The 26,733-nt window shown below is 32.8% G+C and overlaps 1 pseudogene; it reads right to left on the bottom strand.

Annotated features, from left to right (window-relative positions):
* Positions 1-18,797: 18,797 nt before the first annotated feature.
* LOC145960077 (putative exonuclease GOR) lies at positions 18,798-23,760 on the bottom strand (annotated as a pseudogene).
* Between the last annotated feature and the right edge of the window lie 2,973 nt (positions 23,761-26,733).

The following is a 26,733-nucleotide window of genomic DNA, read 5'->3' on the forward strand; positions in this document are numbered from 1 at the left end:
GCATAATTGCGCCGCACTCATAATGTGCATACTGGCAGCAATATTGCGCCTTACTATCTGCAGGAAGAGGAATTAAGTAAAAAAGATCATCGATAAACTATATATCCAAATTATAGTCACAATGAAAAATAAAAGAGAAAAGAATTTGAAGAAAAAAAAAGATAAATATTTGTAATAATAAACAGCATGGTTGCACTACATATACTGGCTGCATGATTGCGCCGCACTCATAATGTGCATAGTGGCAGCAATATTGCGCCTTACTATCTACGAAGAGGACTCAAGTAAAAAAAGGTCATCGATAGACTATCACAGCAAACACAGAATATTGCAGCAATATTGTGGCAATATTACAACATTGCAGCAATGTTGTGGCAATATTACAACATTGCAGCAATGTTGCTGCAATATTCTGTGTTTGCTGGGATATATCCAAATTATAATGACAACCCAGAATAAAGGAGAGAAAAGGAATTTTAAGAAAACAGAAGATAATTATTCTTAATTAATTATTCATCATGCTTATGCGTCTATACAAATTTAGTTGAATAGGATTTTATTGGGTTTTGAGCAATATGTTTAGCTGCACGCACACACACATATACACAGAGCTTTTAAAAGAATGAAATAATTAAAAAACTTTTTTGAAAAAAAAATACTCCCGACTGCTACTAACAAAAGTACAACATTTAAATCATTATGAAAAAAGTTTAATAAATAAAAAAAAGTAATGATAAATAATACATTAAAAGGTAGATATAAAATAGTAAAAAAGAACATAATAAGCAATAAAGTAAAAAGAAAAAAGTTTAATAAAAAACAACAAATAAAAATCTAAAATAAAAAATAATTAAATGAATAAAAAAAAATTAAAAAAAACGAAAAGTAAATAAACTAAAACAAAAATATTAAGTAATAAAAAAATATATTTCACAAATATTTAATATGTAATAATAAAAATATAAGCTTAAAAAAGTTTGAAATAATATCTATTTGTAAATATTAATACAATTAACTTCAAACTATTATTAAATACTACATTTAAAGAATTATGCATAAATATGAGAAGTAATTATTATTATTTCAATTTATTCTTATTTGAATTGACTCTTTTCACATATTTAGCGTAATATGATTTACAAAGGCTTAAGATTTTAGAATTAAATAATACTAACAAATTACTTTGTGTTACATTGTAATTATTATTAATTCTATATTTTACAAGAGCAGTCGGGAGACGCCGCGCTAGGTGTGTTCGGCGTGTATACATGAATGTGTGTATGTGTGCGCGTATGTTTTTAAATTTATCGCGTCCCATTTAAAAAGTTGGAGGTGACCTTCACATAACCTTGACAACGCTATTCGAGGTCATAATAATGTTGCTGTGTAATGCGCCACATAAAACCTTATAACTTTCGTATGAAACATTTTTTTTTAAATGCGTATTTTTCGAAATATTAAGGGGTTTCCACACTTTTGCTAAACCCTGTATATTATATCTCACATAGTGAAGGACTAGTTCAATTTAATTAAATTAATAATAAAGTAAATGGTGAAAGTAATTAAATTTAACTTATAAAACTTGATATATAATTTATTTAGAATTAAATTCCTTTATACTTCAAATAGGTAGTAAATGAATAATTTTCCATTTACTCTATTGATTCCTCATCTGCTTGTATCAGATATCAGAAATTAAAGTGATAGAAATAGTTACTATTTTTAATCTTTTATTAATAATCGCGACTTTATATATATTTCTGACAGAAAGATTGCGAGAAAGTACATCACATAGCGGTAAGCGAAGAAACTATCGAATCAAATGTAATTGTTGCCAATTTGTTATCAGATCACGCAAACCCTGTTTCACTTCTGCCGTCAATCTAAAGTCAAATTACGCGCACGCAGATCCTGCTTGGTTTCTGCCGACAATCTGATACCAAGTCATGTTAGCAGATCCTGCTTGGTTTTTGCCACAAATCTGCGTCAGATTCTGTGAGCAGGCTCTGCTCGATTTTTGACATCAATTTGTAAACTTAATCGATAATAACAGCTTCAGTATCAAATTTGTAACCTTTTTGCTAACATTAGTTGATAGCAGACACTTGGTATGATTTGCTTTCTACAGACTTTGCTATCTGGGTTATTTCAAACTTTTTTAAGCTTATATTTTTATTATTACATATTAAATATTTGTGAAATATATTTTTTTATTACTTAATATTTTTGTTTTATTTTATTTTGTGCACAATTATTCATTTTTGTACATAACTCAGGATCACATAAAATCCTTATAGCAATACTAAGCGTAAGAAAATGAGTATAATATTCGTCAGACATTGTTGATTTTAAAACTACAGGTCCAATATACAATAAAAATAAACGAAATTCAGTTGCTTTCCATTTGTCTAATTCACTTAAATTTCGTGGTAATCGTGCAAATTCTGCTGGAATTGAAAATCTTAATGCTAATATTGCATTACATACATATTTTTGATGTTCCATATTTAAACGAACATTCTTCGAACCTTTTATCCAGAATAGGAGAAGTCGTTTCATTACTCCCAAACAAACAAGATGCATATAATCTAATGCAACTTGATTAACCATATCAATATCTAATTTTTCTAAAAAAGATACACCTGTATGATGTTCTTCTTGTTTTTTGGCACGAAATGATTCATTAGTTCTTAATGTAAATTTTATTTCTGGAAAAATGACAGAATTGATGTATTCCCCTTCTTGAGTGCATTTGTGACAACTAAAATAGCCAGAATGGCTTTTTGTATATGTAATAAAAGCTCTCGCAGGAGTATCACAGACAATACCAGCAATCGATACTTTACATATTTTACCATTATATAAGATGCCATTTTTTTTAGAATCTCTATTACTTCATTTATGAAATAATTTAAATACATATTTGCATTTTTTTACTTTGATAGGCCATGATATACACCAATGGGAAAAGGTTCGTATGAACCATATATATTGACCCTAAAATAGGCCAAAACTGACTACCAGAAATTTTTGATAATGACATCCTATCACAATTAATCAATAATTTAATAGAATCTGGACATTCTTTAAAATATCTTTCTATTGAACGTTGCAAACCATTAAAGAGTCCGAAATGCACATAAGAATCATTATCCATTTTTTGGATCTGTTGCATAGCTCTTCTCGGTGTCTGCATTAACGTTTGAATGTCATTTGGTAGCGAATTGTGGCCATATTATAGTCGCGAAGTATTTTTAATAAGGCATTACCAGATTTATGAGGTATTCGTTCTTTAATAATCCATGATTGCAATTTACTACTTAAATTTTGTGAAATACTATTTTTATCATTATTATTAAAGTTTTCATTTTCATTTTCTGAGAAATTTGAATATGGAGAAATAGCATCTTGTTTGACTTTAAACAATGGATATTCTTGTAAACAATTCTTTTCTATGTTCGGTTCAGAATCAAAGAGAATATATTCCGACAATACACAAATTGATTTTTCATTACTAAATTTCTCCTGTAGACATGTTATTGATGTTGATTGATGTGCGCTTCCATTTTTAATATAATTCTTGTAAAAATTAATTCGTGAACGAATTAATTGATTTTTTCTTCGTTTCGATAAGAAACAGATATCCGACATTTCTTTCAAATACTTGACCTTAAATGATCATATTATAGAATTAAAAATTGAAAATTTACATTACATATTATAAAAAAATTTCAAATTCGAATATGCTATGTTTATATAATGAAATATAATATAATTTATTTCAACAAGAATATAACGTCTTATTTTTAAAAATTTTCCCACGTATATATTACAGAATTGATGAAATTACAATTAAAAATAGATTTACTTCATCATTAATTATAATCGGTGCTTTTCATTTAACGATATAAGTCGACACAAGTATCATTCCGTCTTTTTTCAACATCAGTGAATAACAAAGATAGAATGATGTTTGTGTCGACGTGTGTCCTTAAGTGAAAAGCACCCCAAGGAGAACACAAAAGTCAAAGTAATGTCATTTGACGTCAAATTGACCAAAAAGCATGATGTAAATTTGGTCAAATTGACATTATTTTGACTTTTGTGTTCTCCTTGGCACCGAATACTTGTGTATGTATACATGTAAATGTAAGTATGTATATGAATGTGCATGGTACGAATGTATGTGTGTATATGTAAATATGCATGTACGTATGTATGTGTGTGTATTTATTCATAAATAAATCTAAAAGAAAAGATTTACTTCATTATTTGTTGTACTTACATATAAAAGTATGTTCACACTGTCAGAATGACTATGGAATTGCATAAATGTTAATGCAACAATTGCAAGTATTAATGCATATAATATCCTGAGTCCAACAAAGGGAAAACACAATGCCGCAGCAGCAATCTTTAATTTCGTAAGGCACTGTAACATAAATTCTATATAAGAGCCTTGTATATATATGTATCAGATTTATAAATGTGTATGTATTTGTGTGTGTATATGTATTTGTGTGTGTATATGTATGTATGTGTGTATATATATATGCATGTACGTAGATACATATGTGTGTAAGAATGAAAGAAAAGTATGCATGTATGTAAGATGTGTGTAAGAATGAAAGAAAAGAATAATTAGATAACTTATACTTACATAAAAGTATGGGCACACTATTAGAATAAATGTGAATGACTGTGGAATTGCACAAGTGTCACTGCACTACTGTAATGACTGTGGATGTCTACAAATCTTAATGTGCACAATATCCTGTGTCCAACAAAGGGAAAACACAATGCCGCAGCAGCAATCTTTAATTTCGTAAGACACTGTAACATAAATTCTATGTAAGAATCTTGTATATAAATGTATCAAATATATATTGTTGCGCCCGCGGAGCGATACATCTCGAAGTGCGCGCGGCACAACTATCGGCACACGAACACACTCGCGCACCCGCGAATAAGAACACGGTTCTTTGTACACAACAACTTTAATGAAACCACGAAGGACATACAAGAACTCAGAAAATCAGGATAACGGAACATAGGTTAACGCGCGACCGATCAGCTTGACAGCTGGGCTCGGACTCTATGACAGTCGTTGTTGAGAACAATATCTTGACAACGCGCGGAGACGATCTTCTTCCGTCGACGTACTTCCCGCCGACAAAATAACGGGTAGCGAATACATCCGCAGGGACAGGACATGGGGGGCGCAACAATATATATATATATATATATATATATATATATATATATTCAAACTTTGATAAAATTATATACAAGTTCTTATATAGAATTTATATTACAGTGCTTTCGATCAAACATATTGGCTTGAGTAATTATATCGTTGATTCATTGTTTAACATGTTTATTATCAAAGAAATATATAATTCTCTTTTATTTGACAACTACATGCTTGATTTTTGAGCCTTCCCAAGAAGATATGATCGAACTACTACGTACCGTGATACTAATGTTAAGGTTTCCATTCTCGATTCACTACCAAATTATCTCGAGATAACTATAAGACGAGAATCATAAATATCAGGATGCTAGTGACGTTGTCAGAAAATCGGATTTAGACACATTTTCGAGAGTTGATGATATAGAGCCAAAAATTGAGCACATGGTTGTGAAATATAAGAGATTTATATATTTAATAATAAACACGTTAAATGGCAAAACAACGATATAATTATTAAAATCAACATGTGCGGTCATTACGTGGGACCACAGAAGAACATAAAAAATACGGTTAGATACGAAAACAAAGGCTCGAAAATTAGAGTACTTGTAAGAACGTCCTCACAGTACGATGACTCGCAATATAAGAGAACGGGTCACGTTTTAAACCGGAAACGAAGTCTGTGTAGACATGCGCGCCGTATCAACGGTAATGATGCTCTTAACGCCATCTCTTATTGCAAACAAATGTTATAACATAAAAATAATATTTATGTAACACTTGTTTTATAACATGTTAGATTTATGTTATATTATATTTAGTTTATTATAACCAGTACATAAGTAACAAAGTAATATAACAGTTTTATAACATAATTATGTTATGTCTATGAAGAAATATTATGTAACTATAATGTAAATAGAGTGTAACATTTGTTATATTACATGTTACTTCTACGTTACATATTAACTATATTCTGTGTTTGCTGGGAATAGAGTAAAATAATATAAGTAATAATTTAAGAAGATCGATTTTTTGAATATGTATAAGACTGTTAACGATTTTTAGCTCGTCTTTGGTTGTCTATCCACGTTTTGACTTGCTGGGGTGTTCTTTGATTCAATATTATATATTTAAGAGTGACTTTTCTACATTCTTGTACAGATGATAATTTTGATAGTTTTTCTAAATTTCCAAAATGTGTAGTTATTGCCTTTTTTTTCTTGATCAGTCCATTTCGTTTTTCCAAAAGATGAAGCTGAAATTTCAGATATTAGTGCAATAACATTTATTATGTTTCCATAATAAAAATAATAAAATAAGATTTAAAATAAAAATAATAGCTCTTACTGTTGCGACATTTGGAATTTGCGGAATTATCTGTTGACAGAGCAGCAGAAATATTTTCAATGTCAAATGTAGATGTATGATCAGTATAGTCCATAATAGTATTAGTACGTTCGATTATTGCTGAAGTAATATGTTCACTACTATCACTGTTTTGATTATCATCGCTATAATCTTCGTTATCTTCTTTATCATTATATCCAATAGATACCATCAACAATCGTGAAACATCAGTCATTTCAGCTACTGGTACAGGCACTCTATATATATTTTTATGAATGTCCTTATGATGGCCCATAAAGTTAGCGAGACGGTCAATTTGACATTCTTTGATATTTAACATGGAAGTATATGTTGCGATGTGCTTTCTTAATGTAGTACCACGTAATGTACTTGGAATGAGTGCACCGCATTCATTAGCAAAACGACGCATCAAAGGACACGCTCTCAGATATTTTTTAGATAAACTGTTGCTATGAGGTACACTGAATATATATTCATTATTAGAACTTACTCCAGCATGTTTTCGAAATTTAAGAATAGTTTCAATACATTGGATTACAAATGGGCTAAGTAATACAGAAAGTTCTACCCAATTTTCCTCGAAGTGTTAACCGAACAAACTGCTTAGCAAATTCTTTCGTAGAATTGCTTTCGCAGACAATTGCTCATAAACTTCTTGGTCGATATTTTCATCTAATACTTTTTTATTCTGATAATTACTTAATGTCAATCGCTCAATTTCTCCAGCTCGGCAACGATTAAAGATTTGAATAAAAATGAGCGTACACTGAGTTTAAAGAATCCATGCATTTAAATTGAATCCATCATCTAAAATTTCAAGGCAAATATTACACTCTTTTTTTAAATCGTACAATTTGATATCTTGCTTAGAACTACTTTTTTTCGTCGTTTCTGATTGATTTGATCCTCAAGGGCTTTTTTTGTTGATAAGAATGGGAACTTCTTCTTCCTATAATAATAGAAAATTTTCCAGACTTTTTTTTCTCATGATCTTGATTTTTGATGCATTCAGTTCTGAGCTTATGTGCACATTTCTTTATCAGAGTCGTAAGATTTTGAGCGACAGCTGGTGTTCGAAGCCACAGAATATTAGAATCCCAATGAGCTACTTTTCTTAAAGTGTCTATAGCTTTATCAAAATTTTGAAGTTTATATATATCTTTAAATTCATAGATTTCATTATCAAGTGCCATTATTTCTAATTTAAAGCGTTCCAATAAGCTAAGTTGTGCTCTAATCATATCATGTTGATGAGTTAATGTGTATTTATTACACATCACACAATTTATTGCCAAATTGTATGATGAGTTTGTATATTTGTCATATTTAATACATCTTGAGATATCATCATCTCTTAGAATTGGAAAGACACATCGACGCAACGTATTATTAGTACAAGGATGAATGTATCCACCTAAACGTCGATCTGAAGAAAGAATGTTACGAGCTCCTTTTTTATGAAATTTGTTACATTTTGAGAAATGAATACGAATTATATTTTGTGCAAAAAACCTTTTACATGTTTTGCAGCACACATAATCTTCTACAGAGTTTTTTGATTTTCCTTGACGCTATCTTGATACTATTAAAACACTAGAATTTAATTCAGGTTTTGTATTATGAAGAAAGTCTCTTCTTTTACGTAAGGTGTCGATAATTTCAATTCGCTCTTTATTTTTCTTTGGTAAATACATGAATTCTTTTACTTCTTCTTTATCTTTATGTTTTAGATGGAGATGTCTTGCGAATTTTGATTGCAAGGTATTACAAAATAGACAGAAATGTTTCTTTGTCTTTCCTTTTTCAGAAGTAGTTACCGGAACTATCAATTTACGAATGTCAAGTGGACAGTCATTATCTAATAAAGAATAATTTTCTTTTATTGAAGATTTTTCAATTGCTAGACATTTCAGATGTAGCACTGTGAATAATCGGTCTTGGATCATAACTTGGATCATCTTCATCATTATTATTATTTTGACGCATAATCTTTTCATTGTACTTATTTGAATTGTCTTGTATTTTAGAACTACAATTTTCTTTGTTAGAATCGACACCTTTAGATTTTTCTTCAGTAGATATATCGGGCCAATTCGGTCCGAGTAATTCCAATTTATCTGTAAATCCACTAGGGGGAGCGCTACTTTCTGATGTTATATTGTTACTCAAAACAGTAGACGAATTATGTGAAAAAATATTTGATATTTCTAAATTCAGAGGTGGTGAGTTATTATGGTAAATGTTTACTTTAGGTTACATAGCTCAAAAAATTTTTATTTTCACATATGTTGTAGAGGACACATTCCTAAGTAATACACCGTTTGAATTTTGCGGCGGTCTCTTTTCGTTTCTGAGATATGCACTTTTGAAGTTTCATACTTTTATGGCATCTTTTCGTTATATTCTCTTTATGTGTTTACATTTTTTGTTTACATTTGCTCATCACGGTTTCATATTATATTTTACTTGCGTGTTTACATTTTTTTGTTTACGTTTGCTCGTCGCTTTCATGTCGCTAAGCTATAGAATTATTGTTTAGTTTCGCCAAATAAAAATTGTACTTTTTATTTTACCTAAACTTTTAATAAATGTTTGTATATAACTTCCTTCGTTTTGCAAAGTACATGCGTGGACACCGCATGTTCCGCCCCCCCTACGGGGGGCTCCACTTTCGGAAGATATAACCTAATCCAACCCGTGTCTGAAGTGTGGAATATACCTGGCTTCGCATAGGAAGTTGCAAACTTATATAAACTCATGAACCATATGAACCATGTGAAGCGAAATGTCATATATCAAGGTATTTCCCATACTTCAGACACAGGTTAGGTTAGGTTATATCTTGCGAAAGTGGAGCCCCCCGTAAGGAGGGCGGAACACACGGTGTCCACGCATGTACTTTGCAAGACAAAGCAAAGTTTACAAATACATATATTCTATTAAATATATTTCTTCTTAAACATACATGATATGGTAAAATTGTATTCTATTCATGAAACTTTTTTTGTTAATAACTATTTAATAAATAACAAGGCTAAAACCTTCTGAAAGTTATTCAGAAAGATGACCTCGGTAAATGTAAACAGAAAAATATAAACATATTTAGAATGTAACGAAAAGATGATACAAGTAAGTATAAAATTTTAAAATCGCATATCTCAGGAACGAAGAGAGACTGCCACAAAATTCAAACGGTGTATTACTTAAGAATGTATCCTCTACAACATATGTGAAAATAAAAATTTTTCGAGCTGTATAACCTAAAGTAAACATTTACCGTTATTATTATTTATTATTTATTGGTGTAGAGAATCCCTTTTCTTTTATTTGATGACTTTGGAAAGAATCAGATAATCGACTACTTTTCTTATTTGACTGTGGTAGAGAAGAATTTTTTTTATGAATCAGGCTCTCGTTTTGTTCCAGTTTCATTTTAAGCTCAATTAAATTATCCTGAGCATCTAAAATTTTTTTAAATTTTCGATAAATATTAAAATTATAATAGTAAAAAAGTAAAATAAAAAACATTAAATATTCTCAATAAAATAAACAAAAAAGATAATAATTTTATCATATGTAACAAAAGAAATTCTCAATAAAATAAACAAAAAAGATAATAATTTTATCATATGTAACAAAAGAATAATTGAATACTTTTACTAATAAACAAATAAATTTATTGCATACGTTATAGCTCAATAATAATATTAAACTAATTTAAAAAAAAATAAAAAACTTATTAAAAAATTTCTTGTTCATTGCATTCGAAAATTTTAAAAAATTATTGTTATAATTATTCAAAAATAAATTATTTTATAAATTTAATAACTTTTCTTATCAGGAGAATTTATTAACTCAGCATTGTACTTCCCACCTCCAATATATTTGACAATACAATTCTTTCCTTGAACGACTTTTACTCGTTTGGATGGTAGAATAGAATATTCATCATTATCAAATTGTACAAGAGAAAACATCCTTCAAATCAATAAATTACGTGAGTAAGGAAAATTAGAAACAATGATCTGGACAAATATAAATTAGGCTAAGTTAGGAAGATTTAATTAATAATTTTACAAAGATAGTGATATTAGCAGAATGTCTTGAAAAAAATAAAATATTCTAAAACTCTTCCAAATTCTGCAAAAAAATTTAAATTAGATTTTTTAATCATTTACATTATTATTATTAAATTATCAAATTTTATTTGAAAACATCAAAAAGTCAATTGATCCAAATATTCAAGCATCTGAAAAAGATATATTGAAATTAAATAAATAAAAAAATATCCAAAAGGATATATCATTTATACAGGGCGATCCTGAAAAACGATCCGTCTATAAAATGACATATTCCTGACACCATTCTAAGACAATTTTTCCTTTACCAAAATTTGATTTGAAGCGTAGTTTTTGAATTATGAGCAAAAATAGTTAGTAAATCACGCGTCGGGTACAGAAGGCAGGCAGGAGCGGCGCGGCGTGCCGCGAGCGCGGGCGCAGCTGACCGCCCGACGGGTGATTATCACCGCATGAGTCGCTAACTATTTTATCTTATAACATAAAATTATGCTTTAAATAAAATTTTGGTAAAGAAGAAAATGTCTTAGAATTACGTCAGAAATACGTGTTGCTTAAAATAACGTTATTTTAATAATGAAAAGTTGTTCCGGATCGCCGGCCGTCCGACGTTGCAATCAGCTGATTGCTACACGCGATGTGTGTATGGCGGAGTGTGTGCGTAAGAGAGAGAGAGAAAGAGAGAGAAAGAGGGAGAGAGGGAGGGTAGGAGGGACAGACATTCATACACACGCACGCACTTTTTTTCTCGCTCTCTTTCTCTCTTTTACGCAACACTCATACACTCTCTCATTCAGTCTCTCACTCACACTCTCTCGATCACTCACTCACTCACTCACCTGCTTACTCACTTGCTCATTCACCTTGTAGCAGCGTAGCGAATCTTCATGCTATGTATTGTTGTATCTGCTGCACGGTTATGATTGCTAGAGATGCGCGACACATTGAAATTTTTTCGATTATTAGTCTCACACTCGATTGACACAATACAGATTACGCGATAACGAGTTTACTGTTTATTCACTCACTATTGATTTATCGATACCAAAAATTACTTTCAAAGAAACGCGAATGCAAACAGCACATGACTCGACGCGAAGCGACGGACCGCGGAGACTGCGCGACCACAAGAGTTATGTTGCCAGAAACGCGACACGCGACATCTAACAAACGACTTGCGCGTGGCGCGTGATTGACGCGAGATAAGACAAACGATCGGCTAAAACCTTCGCATTGCGAATGCGGTAGAAAACATGAAACGTATAATGACATACTTAAAAAATTAATTATTTATTATAATAATTATTTATTATAAATAATTAATTTTTTAAGTATGTCATTATACGTTTCATGTTTTCTACCGCATTCGCAATGCGAAGGTTTTAGCCGATCGTTCGTCTTATCTCGCGTCAATCACGCGCCACGCGCAAGTCGTTTGTTAGATGTCGCGTGTCGCGTTTCTGGCAACATAACTCTTGTGGTCGCGCAGTCTCCGCGGTCCGTCGCTTCGCGTCGAGTCATGTGCTGTTTGCATTCGCGTTTCTTTGAAAGTAATTTTTGGTATCGATAAATCAATAGTGAGTGAATAAACAGTAAACTCGTTATCGCGTAATCTGTATTGTGTCAATCGAGTGTGAGACTAATAATCGAAAAAATTTCAATGTGTCGCGCATCTCTAGCAATCATAACCGTGCAGCAGATACAACAATACATAGCATGAAGATTCGCTACGCTGCTACAAGGTGAATGAGCAAGTGAGTAAGCAGGTGAGTGAGTGAGTGAGTGATCGAGAGAGTGTGAGTGAGAGACTGAATGAGAGAGTGTATGAGTGTTGCGTAAAAGAGAGAAAGAGAGCGAGAAAAAAAGTGCGTGCGTGTGTATGAATGTCTGTCCCTCCTACCCTCCCTCTCTCCCTCTTTCTCTCTCTTTCTCTCTCTCTCTTACGCACACACTCCGCCATACACACATCGCGTGTAGCAATCAGCTGATTGCAACGTCGGACGGCCGGCGATCCGGAACAACTTTTCATTATTAAAATAACGTTATTTTAAGCAACACGTATTTCTGACGTAATTCTAAGACATTTTCTTCTTTACCAAAATTTTATTTAAAGCATAATTTTATGTTATAAGATAAAATAGTTAGCGACTCATGCGATGATAATCACCCGTCGGGCGGTCAGCTGCGCCCGCGCTCGCGGCACGCCGCGCCGCTCCTGCCTGCCTTCTGTACCCGACGCGTGATTTACTAACTATTTTTGCTCATAATTCAAAAACTACGCTTCAAATCAAATTTTGGTAAAGGAAAAATTGTCTTAGAATGGTGTCAGGAATATGTCATTTTATAGACGGATCGTTTTTCAGGATCGCCCTGTATATACAAGGTGTTTCATTTTAATTGCTCTTTTTAATTGCTCTCGAATATCTTGCAAATGACGCATTTTCGTAGAAAACATTTCAGATAAAATTTTGATATTAGAAGATATTAAAATTACGCCAAGGTTAACTTTGACTTTTTTAAATAGGAATTACACTTTTATAGCATATTCAACGATATGTCATATAGCTGTTAAGACGATTGATTCGAAACACTAGTTACAAAATTTTTTTCGATAAGAACTTCTTGAATTATAAATCTTTAAAGTTTAACTACTATCAACATTAACATCATACAAGAAATACCATGCAGAAGTACTTAATCTTTAAAAATTTATAACTCAAGAGAAAGTTCTTTTTTTTAAAAGAGTATTGTTACAAGGGTTTGCCTAGGCCTCCGCTACAATGAGTCGTAGGTCGTAAGTCGTAGGCAAATTGACCAATCATGGTTGATTATTTTTGAAATAATCGACTATGGTTGGTCAATTCGCTCACGACTTACGACTTGCGACTCATTGTAGCGGAGGCTTTACAAAAAAGGATTTGTAACTAATATTTCGAAAACATTTCGATGTTAACCATATGAATATGGAACGTCATAAAAAATACAGATTCTTATTTTAAAAAACCAAAGTACTTTCACTCAAGATTAAACAAACAACAATTTTTTATGACCGATGCAGAACTAAACAAATTTTATCTGAAACATTTTCCACGAACATGTCATTTTTTTAAGATATTCGAAATGAATAATTAAAATGGCAAGACGTCCAGTGTATATTAAATATAAATATAAATAATATGAAACATAAATAATTACTTAAAAAATAAATATAATATTCAAGTAAGACGTCCTATTTCAATAAACTACTTAGATTTATTTTAAAAAATTCAACAAATAGCTTTAATTTAAAAAATTTTATTAAAAACAAAGTCAATTTTACATACCATTTGAAATAATGATGATTAATGTTTGTGGATTATCTCTGATTAAATAAATTAATATTCTACAGTGAATGAGATGAATATTGAAACTAAATTTAAAGTATAAATTCAAATGTTGTGCACAGTGTAGAGGCGAAACGTGAACTCCTTGAACAAGAATTCGGTAACAATTCGGGAGAAAGTTTTTATGATAGACAATATCTTGTAGGGATGGTAAACGGTCGCGTCGGAAAATGCCGTGTGCTCACCATATGTTAATTGTTTTGAAGGAGTTAAAGGATTGATAAAAAGCTAAGGTAACTGAAAATGCCATGCAAGAGTTGTAAAGGAATCTTTAAGCAGTGAAAACATATATCGGATGCATGCATGCGAGTATAAAGAAAATGGAAAGAAAGTTGAATTTTATAAAATATATGAAGGTGATGGACATCATGAATGTAAAATTATATACAATATTTAATTTATACATAAGTACATGTAAATATGCGTGTGCGTATATGTATGTATGTATAATAAAGATGGAGTGGGAGACATTGATTCCTACATGTTATTACTCAACTAATGTGTTTAATTATGACAATAATATGAATGACAAGAATAAAATCGATTTAATCCAAATAAAAGTCAAGCGAAGACTAAGTGTTCCATCTGAGCATTCGAGTAGCTTGGATGCGTTATGCCGCAGTGATATGAGATATGATGTTGAAGCTCACCACGTACACAAGCTGAGAACAGCATTCGCATATCGGCTGCTAAAGTTATTATTTATGTTTCGCGTTCTTGAATTCGTCCGTAGTATCATCCCGCAGAGCACCTTTCATTATAAATATACAAGGTGTATAAAAAGTACCGGGACGGTGAAATATCTCGAAAACTAAGCATTTCAGAAAAAAATGTTTCAGATAAAAGTTGTAGGATTTCAAAAGATCTATTTACTGGCGCTATGAGTTTAACCTTGGGTGGCGTCGCCAAGGTCAGAGCAAGGTCATCTAGAATTTTTTAAATAGCACCCCCTATTTTTTATTGCATATCATAATTATTATAAAAGTTAACTATTATAAGAATTTGTTCTTTATTAAATTTCAAATCTTTATATTATTTAATTATTATATAAAATAATTATGTATAATAAATATTATAAAAAATATTCTAATATTATATTAATTTTTTTATAATATTAGGTGTATTTGACATCGCGAATAAAATCGCCTATTAGGCATTTCACTCGCTCGAGTAATCAAGTAGACAATGCGAGTGAGATAGTTATGGAACGCATCCAACGATATTCGGTCAGCGCTCGATAAGAGACAATTTGAGTTATTTTTTAAAATAGAATCATTCAAAACATATTTTCTTGTTCACAATGCTGAAATTATCTTAACTATCTATACAACAGATTATTTATAAGGAAAATATGCAACATATATTTTGAGGACATATTCTTAGTAAAAATATTCGGATTTTTCATTTCTTATATCTATAAAAAAAGAATCGTGGATATGTACAGAAAACATGTACATAAAAAGTTATATAATAATAAAATTTATAGAATTAAATTTATTTCTTCAATTATCATCAATTATCCTTAGTGCTAGGTAGCAGTGGCATTAGTATCATACTAAGGCGCAGATAATAATCATCGGACCGGCTTAGGAATGGAAACTTTTGGGCATGGCCATACTGGCACAAGTTGCTAAAGTGCGATGTAGAAGAGAGAAGGGCCTCACTACATTATCTACCTAGGAACATTTAATGGATAAAGTTCAGATCGGTGCTGTTGATGAATGGTGCGATCCGATTGACCACCGGTCCTGCGGAGGGTCCGGACCCCGCGGTGTGAAATGGATTACCGGATATATGGCGGTAGACAACCAGACCGCATGATTGTATGGTTATTGGAAAATCGAGAAATATCTTGAAAATAGCCACATGGAACGTTCGAGGGATACTGGTCCCGGGTAAACTCACTATCATCGAGCAGGAGCTGGATCGGTATGGAATCTTAATAGCGGGAATATCGGAGACACACTAGAAAAGTAGTGGTCACTTCATGAATAAAGATCATTGCATATATTTTTCTGGCAATGAAGAACAAAGTTAGAATGAAATATATTGATCTGTAGAAGCTTAAATCATTTCGTAGCGGGCTATAATCTAGTAAGAGATAGAATAATCACTGTTAAAATCAAGGCAAAACCAGTGGAAGTTAATATCATCCAAATATATGTGTCAACATTGGAAGTTCCGGACAATGAAGCGAAAAGTTTCTATCAACAGTTAGAAACAACTGTCAACGATGCCAAGCCGCGAAATAACCATAATTTTTGGCGATTTGAACGCCAAAATAAGTGAGATAACGCAGAACGTGTATGCTACATCAGCCGTTGGGAAATAGAATATAGGGCTTTGAAATATAAGAGACCAAAAACTGTTGGAATTCACAATAGAAAATGTGCTCATAATTGTCAATAAAATGCCTTGTTCCGATACGATATACGTCACATGTATACTCACCAGGCGGTCGGTACAGAAATCAGATAGACTACGTGCTCATCAATCCACGCTGGAAATCCTCAATTAATGACATGAAAACTTGTCCTGGAGCGTATTGTGGTTCAGATCGTATCAATTCGTTATATTTTTCCTCCAAAAGATTGAACGACTTGAATAATTCGGCGCCAAGCACGGAAATTCGCACGACCCCAAAAAGATCTTTCTACATAAAATTAAACCGATAATTAATCGCGACAGCAAATAAGCTTCTTCGGCTCAGTCACGGAATTGGTAGAAGAGGTAATAAGAATAACGAGTGCGTATTATCGCTCGGCAGCGAGTTCAGCGAACGAGTGGAAAAAAGATATCCAATTATGCGCGATCCTCTGGAATGTTGGAAAAAATCGATGTTAGACGGATTGGAGTTTCTCCTTGGCGCAAGGCTTATCCAAGCCTTGGCAACGACAAATTCTCATTAAATTTATTTATACCATCAATTATCACTCGCCTTAGAAATCAATATTTCGATAGATGAAGTAATCGCACGACAAGTAAATGCTCGCGTAAGAAAGATGAAACAACAATATTCTTCGATATATCGCGAGATAATAAAATAATAATAATCACGACTCGAGACAAAAGTGATCGGCGTCAAATTGGAATACGGTATTGGCCAATTGAGGCCAGCTCAACGTATTAATGTTTTCTCCGATTAGAATATATAAATTATAAATCTGTAGCATATAAATTTCAAGGATCAACTGGGAAATATACATTTTGATTGATGACATGATAATTGAAGAGAAATACATTTACTTCCACAAATTTTATTATTATTAAAGAACTGTCCGCGATTCTTTTTCTTTTAATAAAAAATGAAAAATCCGAATATTTTTATTAAGAATATGTCCTCAAAATATGCGTTGCATATATCTCTTGTAAATAATCTGTTGCATAGATTCTTAAGGTAATTTTAGCGTTTTATCCAAGAAAATATGTTTTGAATGATTATAATTTTAAAAAATAACTCAAATTTGCCAAAATATATAGGAATATAAATAATTTTTTAAATTATGTGCTTAAATGTTAATGATATAGCCTTTTTATAAATATAAGTAATTAAGAAATCTTATTATATTTAATAAGCATGGTAGGCCTTAAAATATGCGTTCGAGATATATCGAATAATTTATTGAATATTCTAATTGTAACTTTTTCAATTTCAAAATATATTCTTTTATTGATGAGATTAAAAAATAAATTAAATTTAACCAATCGTACTATTAGACTCTTCCTAATTGTGATAGTCATAAATTATAATGATGCATTTTCACAGATGTAAAAAACGAGAGATATAAAATATAAAATATTTTATATTTTATATCAAAATATATCAGAGATTAAGATATAAAATATCTTATAAACTATTCAACTTTTAACTATCTTATTTTAGCTATTATAAGCTATTATTTTATTTAAAATATTATAAGGAATCTGTTTACATAAAATGTAATTAAGATACTTCCATTAAAAAAAAAGTTAATCTTGAAATAATTTTGAAAAACACTATTCAAGCTACGCAATTCAAGCTAAGATCATGCTATTATGTCTTGCTTGAAATTATATAACTTCCATCTGAAATATTTTTTTCTAAAATTTTGCTCTTGAGAGATATTTCGATAAAAATATTAAAATGAGATACCCTGTATATATTTAAATTAAGAATTAAAGAAAAAATTTAAATCAGGCTTATAGGATCTATCGGACAGATTGTTTATAAATTATATATAAAACGCATACATTGAGGTCACCTTAATATAAATATTTGAATTATTTTAAAATCAATATTTTCATTGTTTAAAACTCATTTAGTCACACAAATTTATTTATATTTACATTATCTAAAATTATTATATTATTTGTTAAAGATACAAGATCTCGATTTAGCTTTGTAAATCAGAATATTCTCAAAATGGCCAGAGAGGCGTCATCTATTAGTAATTGATAAAATTTATGCTAGCTACTAACTTTAAATGGCTAGAGCGACGAGAGTAAAATCTTATTAATTCAGTTGTTACTCTTATACAATATAAAATGTACATGCACGAATATAAAAAAATATACCAAATATATACCAAAAGGAATATACCAAAAGGAAAATTTCAATAATATTCCGATAATTTTATCTTTCTAACGATGATTAAAAATTGATCAAAAACTTTTTATAGTCAAACATGATTATTGTTAGAAAGATAAAGTTAAAGGTTAAGGATTTTAAAACGCTAAAATAACAGAGATTCTTTTTCTTTACACAAATTTTTGTAGTTGTCGACGTGATTCTTACTTATTCTTACTTATATAATGCAGTGCCAGATCCAAAGCCGCCTAGGCACTCTCGAGGAAATCATATGCGTATTCTCTATGCTTCGTTGGAGCAATCTCCGCGCCAAAACCTTTAATCCTAAAGTATAGGGGAATCATCTAGGATCAAGAATACGAGCTGTCGTATCGACAACTTTCTCATGAAATATACGTAATGCTCTAAAGTCACTCGCCAAATTATGACCGATCACGATTGTCTCAGCGCTGATCAAGCTTAACAATTTTCTTTGAACTTGTTCTAGAGTCAGAGTGCTTTTCTGCTTCATGTGCTCTTCCGTAATACCGCTGAATCTAGTGTTGTAATCTAATATTTGGCTATTTGGTTTAACGAAATTATTGCATATTATCTTGCCTTCCAGATTGATAATAGTGACTCTAGTAAGCTTGAAATCATACTCTGTATAACATCTCGCAATCTAAAGCACAGATTCTATACTTATTATTATAGCAATTAAGTGGCAATGTACGGACGTAGCCCTTCAAAGGTTCGTTGAGTCCGGGTGTCAAACTGATCGACACGTGTACTCCTGTCTCACAACCGATAGAAAATTCCAAGCCTCTATAACATGTCCAATATTTACGATCCATCTCGCCGTTGGTCCTTCCGTCGAATAATTTGCTCCAATGATGAACGCAACCCTGTTTATACAAACATTTCCCTGTGCTATCGATAGAAAATAGCTTATGACATCTCGCACATTCTCTCTTCTGCTACTACGACGATGAATCGCATTTCTCCGCGCTTTCTGAATCATTATCGTCAGATTTTTTCGTCTTATCCTTAATCTTCCTCTCAACTGCCGAAACATTTTCTTGCTCATGTTCGGAACTACTATCGGCTAACTACTATTGCAATTACCGCTGTCTAGATCTTTTTTCGTTTCTTCTTTACAATCATTTAATATATTAATATTTACAAAGCAGAATGTACAATTTTTACTATTAGTCGGATATGGTGTATAGTATATCATTGCACAACCTGGATGATCAGGACTTTCCACAGGGAATTCGCGTTTCGTTAAGTCATCCGACGACAATATATCTTTTTGAGTGTATTATACCAATAATCGCCGGTATATAGAGGTATAATTTGCCGCACGCTCTCCTTATCTAGTTGCAAGCTCCAATCTTTATATCACAAGGAAAAACAAATGTAGTAAGTTTATTGTATTAGATTTTTTATTGCTAAAGATGTTCACACACTACACGTGCATGCAAATCTGGCCTTCTTTCTATCCTTCTTTCTTTCATTTCTTTTATTACTATATTATTTAACTAATGAAAAGGATTAGATTTTTATATTTGGCGTATATATAATTAAATAGGGGAAGGATTAAAACTTTCTTTATATACATTTTGATAGTCCAACATGAAAGAAATTAATTCTCGCGTAAAATTGGTTTTGAAAAATTAAAATCGATAAACCATCTTTATATCTTTAATTTTTTCGAGACAAGGTGAGAGACAAAAAAATCGCGAAGAAATTCATACGCCAATGACATTTTTATAAAAATTTGCGCGATGCACATTACTATCATACTTTTGTAATCGTTAAAATCGCGACAAAGAAGAAGAGGATAATTTCGTTACATTTCATAAGATGGAATTTCGGAGGCGGGTAAATAGTATCACCGGATGGCCGCGTTTTTGATCCAAAAACAGTCAAGTTTTTTTTTTGTTTGTAGTAACGTTTGTACACAATTTATACGATAAACGTTGACTCGATTTCATTTATCACTCACCAAGTGCAATAGAAGATTTCGATACACGATTATTTGAAAAACGATAAGAGCTTATCGAGATTCTTTTTCGAAAACCAATCACATCTCGCTTTAGTCAACAAGTGAACGGAAATGAAATACAAGGAAAAATAAAAAGATATAAATAAATATGAAAGAGAGAGAGAAAGGGAGAGAGAAAATAATAAAAAATTTTTAAAACAATGCAAATTCTAAAGAATTCTGAAAGAATGTTAAAAATGTATTCATAAAAGCATATTTCATCAAGATTTCCATTCAAGAAGCATATTCAGGATATTTTTTTTTAAACATTTCTAAATGGTTTTCGGCTTAAAGAAAAAAGAAAACGAAAATAATAAGATAGAAATAAATGTGAGAAAATTTTAGAAAATTCTAAGAGATGTGTTCACACAAAAGACATTCAAGAAATCAGCATTTTTTTTCCCTAAGCTGGACTCTAAAAAAGCCTACAAAGGTGAAAAAAATACGCCAAGTACATAAAAAATATTCTACCTTGTATGCAACAAAATGGTTAATCAAAAAAGTCCTTAAAAATAATTTACAATAAATTTCCCGCACAAAAACTAAAAAATTTGTCACGGACGACCTCCGCGCACGCCGGCGGATAATCGCAGCCGGGATCAGGATTCGGTTTCTTAGGCAAGCTTAAGAATTTCTCTCGGTGTTTAGGTCAGAAATTAAAATTGATTTATTCACGTGTTGAGTGTGTACAAAGAGAAAAGATGAGTGTGTGTGTCTGAAAGTACAAACGGGTCTTGTGTACGGTATGAATGTACGCTGTGAGTGTGCAGTACTAATGCACGATGTACGGTGCGATTGCACGGTATAAATATGCGATGCGAATGTGCAGTATAAATGTACGGTGTACGGTGTGATTGTACGGTATGATTATACGGTGCGGATGAGTAGTATAATTGTACGGTGTACGGTGTGATTGTACGGTATGATTATACGGTGCGGATGTGTAGTATAATTGTACGGTGTACGATGTGATTGTACGGTATGAGTGTGCAGTATAACTGTCTGATAGAACAGTGCGGTGTAAATGTATAATGTATAAATGTTCGATCTTAAGTATCGGCGTTATCGTTGTGCATAAAATGCTGAGCGTTAGCTTAATCGCCGCGGAAATCGGAATGTATTAAAGGGCTTCGCGCGATGCAGAAAAACCCTGTCATCTGTTTCGTCGATCTATTATAAGTATGCGGTCGATGACCACGTGACGTTACGCGACGCGTGCCGGTGTCAGAGCTGCCAGATCCGAGACGCAAGCAACCGGCAACCGTGAGTGGAGGGGGTAACGGGCATGTGAGCGTGAGCGTACGTGTGAGCTCGCCGAAGCGCCGAGCTCACACGTATGCTCACGCTCACATGCCCGTTACCCCCTCCACTCACGGTTGCCGGTTGCTTGCGTCTCGGATCTGGCAGCTCTGGCCGGTGTTTTTGTGCCGTGTTTTGACGCGCGGTCTTAGCGTCGTTTTCGATATCTCGAACGCTCTCCTGTTATGGTTTGATTATTAATTACTTAATTCGCGCGGATGGAAGATCGCGGGGATACGCCGTGCCGACGAGAACAGCTCGTCGGGGGTAGCTCTCCTCTACCTCGGTAACTGATTGCAACGGCGGTGCGGCGGCGGGATGTTTTGCCGAAATCGAGATCACTCGATAATATCGGAGATCGCTCCAATATTCTTTTTGGCGGAATTGAAATGTAATTCTGGATCTTAGCCTTAGGCCCGAAACCGAGAGTGCTCGGCCGAGGAGGAGTTCGCTCCACCTTCTGTTCGAGGCTTTAGGCGTTTTCTAGGATCGGTTCTAGGTTCGGATCGTACTTGCTATCGCAAGCGGAATCGGAATCTGGGTGCCGAGATAACGCCGAGGGCCTTTTTATACCCCGGGTAATTAATCCTGCGCTGGCGTAAAAACGGGGTGCCCCCACCGAGCGGCGGAAAAACGGTGCGGAATGGATCCACTCGGTGGGGCGCGGTGGAGCCGGGCGCGGGGGTTCTCACCCAGGGCTCTTCGGACGCCCTCGGCTGTCGTCGGCGCGGCTTGCCGACGGCTTTGGCCGTTGATCGGTTCGAAATTAACGGTTAATCGGCGCGCCCCTGCCCCTGCCCGGCGGATGTTTTCCGGGCGGCAGCTTCCGGCTGATGTTCGGCCGGGAACAGTAACATGCACTGGGGGTGCATCGTTACAAATTGTAATTAAACACAGATTAAAAATTTAATTGCATAATGTCTAAGATTTTACATTTTATTGAGAATGTATTTGTTTATAATGTAAACGATCCGGGCACGCCAAGTTTTCATAACTTACGTCAATTTAAAGACTGTGCGATTTAAAACTTGCATAAAACGTTTTTTTTTAATTATATACATTATATAAAAAATGTTTTAGGAATTAAAAGAATCCTAATTCTCATTTAGTGTTGATTTTAAATATTTTAAAAATCAAGTTAATTTCTTAGGGAGAATTTATGTATAATATTTCTACAATGTAAAATTGATTTCATGATAAATATTATATCAAATTTACAAATTGCTCTCAAATACTCGGTTAATAGTAATTATTGATTTTTTATTTAATTTTTGATATTTTATTTTTTAATATCTTTTTATGAAATTATTTGTTGAGATTGTTTTTTAGAAAAATGCTTTTGTGAGGGAAAATTATTGTAAATTATCTTTAAGGACTTTTTTCATTAACCATTTTGTTGCATACAAGGTAGAATATTTTTTATGTACTTGGCGTATTTTTTTTACCTTTGTAAGGTTTTTTTAGAGTAATGTTACAGACAAATGATTATAAGTATAAAAAAAATTCAATCTTAACAAAATAGAATTTTAAAATTTTATTAATCAAAAATGTTGAAAATGCGATCAAATCAAATAATATCAAATAATATTTAATGTTAAAACGTTTTAATTATTATATCTTTATATCTTTTAACATTGAATATCTTTGCTATCCCTGCGGCTTGGCAAGCAAGGATATCCTTAAATTCTTGTTCAGATAAGTTTTACGAAAAGTTGTAGAAAATATTAAAAAATATCACGTGTAATTTCGTTAACTTTATTCAATATTCTATGAAATATAAAAGTGTTAAATAAATGGATTACCTTTGATATATCAATCACGCCCCTATTATCTCTTGCCATGCCAAAGAGGGTCACCGGAAAGAGATCGCTATATAAATGATGTATGTAGATGTCGTTGGCATACGTACCGTTTCCGTATCTTGTGAATAAAACTGAAATTATACGCGCGCGGAAGAAATGAGTACGTTGCACTATTTCAGTACTTTGAGTAAAACCTGAGATTATCCGCGCGCGAAAAGAAATCAAATGATACTGTAAAAGATATTATAACATTGATCTCAGTATTTTATGGATAATCACAGTACAATGAATATAACAATGGGATGATATAATATCATGTGCTGTTAGGGTTGTTTAATTTTATACAAGAAGGAATTTTCAAAGGAAAAGGTGCTAAATGAATCTAAATGTCCAAATTTTAAAACATCATCAGGTAATTGAATTAAATTATGAACGTTATAAATAACAAAACATTTGCCATATATTGGGTATGGGAATAAGTTTTAATCGTTTTCCCATAGATGGCATTAATAGTATCGCTTGCATCTTTTCTAATCTTTCGATAGATGGATTTAACAGATGTGTATGTCAGCTGTTAAACGCAGTATAAGACTTCTGTTTGGAGTGTAAACAACAAGTATTCGTATCGCATCGAAAATGTCGGAATTTGTTCCAAAAAAGCAGCATTTGCGGGAAGTTCTTCTCCACTACTATTTTTTGAAGAAAAGTGCTGCGGAAACGTGCCGTTTGCTTGTGGATGTTTACGGCGACCATGCTCCATCGGAGCCAACTTGCAAATATTGGTTCCAACGCTTCAAAAGTGGTAATTTCGATGTCAACGACAAAGAACGCGATGGTGCCCCAAAAAAGTTCCAAAATGAGGAACTTGAGGAATTGCTTGATATTGATCCAGGTCAGACACTTGAAGAATTGTCTGAAGCATTGGGTGTTGATCGGTCCACCGTTGGAAAACGCCTACATGCGCTGGGAATGGTTCAGAAGGTAAGAAATTGGGTGCCACACGAGTTGAAGGAAAGGGACATTGAAAGGCGTTTGGTCACGTGCGAAATGTTGCTTCAACGACAAAAAAGAAAGGGTTTTTTGCATCGGATCATCACTGGTGATGAAAAATGGATTCACTACGACAATCCTAAACGCAAACTGGCATGGGTGAAGCCAGGTGAACCAGTTCCATCAACGCCAAAGCGCAATATTCACGGGTCAAAGGTAATGCTCTGTATCTGGTGGGACATGCGGGGTGTAGTCTACTATGAGCTACTGAAACCGTCCGAAACTATCAATTCCCAACGTTACCGACTTCAACTAATGCGTTTGAAACAAGCTATTCAAGCAAAACGGCCGGAATGGCGCGATAGACACGAGAAGCTGATTTTGCAGCACGACAACGCTAGGCCACATGTTGGTCAACCCGTCCGAACATACCTAGAAGGGGTGAAATGGGAGGTCCTACCCCACCCGCCGTATTCACCAGACATTGCCCCTTCAGACTATCATTTGTTCCGGTCGATGCAGTCGGCACTTACTGGAGAGCGCTTCACTTCATATGACAGCATACAAAAATGGGTCGATGACTAGATCGCATCGAAAGACATAGAATTCTTCACTCGAGGAATCCGTTTATTGCCTGAAAGATGGGCGAAGGTCGTCGCTTCAGATGGAAAATATTTTGAATAAAATCATTTAATATTTTCATATTCAAACTATGCTTTTTTTCTACATAAAAAACGATTAAAACTTATTCCCATACCCAATAGTTTTTTTGAAGTTTCCACAAAGCAAGTTAACAAATCCTATATACCCATTGTTACTAATACAATCAGTTTTATGACCAGTATCATAATAGCATAATGTAATGAATTGAAATGTAACAAATAATGTTGCGGTAAATAATTTCGGAGTATGACTGGTCCTACGTATAATAAAAATAATCTTAATTCGGTTGCTTTCCAACGATCTAATTCTTTTAAAGTATGTGTCTTTCGTGCAAACTCAATAGGTATCCATGTAGATGTATTGTTTAAATTTTGTGAAATATTTGAAATATCAGCAACTGAATTTGATTGTCTTAATGTTTCCATTCAAGAAAATTTGAAGCATTTTTTTAACAACTCCTAAGCAAACTAAGTGCATGTAATCTAAAGGGAATTGACTAACCATTCCTAAACTTGCTTTTTCAAAAATAGATCTTTCTAAATGATGATCTTCATTTTCTTGAATGATAAAATTTTCATCAGTTCTCAACTTTGCATTTGTTTGAAGGAAAAGCATTTGATGATTAATATATTCTCCTTCTTGCATGCATTTAGAGCAGCCAAAATATGCATTACATGATTTGATGCATTTTACAAATGATCGAGCTGAAGAATCACAAATTACACGGCGAATATTAACTTTATATTCAATATTTTATATTCAATAATTAGAGATTTGGCTCAAATAATCAAAAAATTACAAAGAAAATGGCATAAGAACCAACGCGCGGTAGTTCGAGCGCAGAGAAGCAACAACTTCTTTTTTCAATATTAGTTTATTAAAAAACTCATATTACAACAACAAAAAGCGAACGTTTCGGATCATCTTTTGATCCTTCCTCAGCGCGATGTTAACAATATATATTACAGATTATGACGCGTTACATTGTACGAATTTGTTTCTCGATGCATACTGTATTATTAATTGTAAAAAGCGCGGAATCTAATGAACCATGCTTCTAACTAATTAATTTAAACAAAAAAAGCTCATTCATGTGTAATATCTTTCGGTATTTATTTTATTATTTTTACTCGATTTATTAGATTTGCTGCGACTTCGCACAGCATAATTATAGTATATTTGATTGACTGTTGGAAGCAGGGCGTTTAATAGACCTCCGCGGGATGCAATTTAGCGTCACCTACGCGTCGAGAAATAAATTCGTACAATGTAACGCGTCATAATTTGTAATATATAAGTGTCTGAAAACTTTTCGCGATCCCGAAGTGTGAAGGTATATTGGCTCAAATTAAGAAGGAA

Source organism: Camponotus vicinus, unplaced genomic scaffold, assembly GCF_025532165.1.
Source record: "Camponotus vicinus isolate PSW18456_S1 unplaced genomic scaffold, iyCamVici1.0 SCAF_10, whole genome shotgun sequence".
Lineage (NCBI taxonomy): Eukaryota > Metazoa > Arthropoda > Insecta > Hymenoptera > Formicidae > Camponotus > Camponotus vicinus.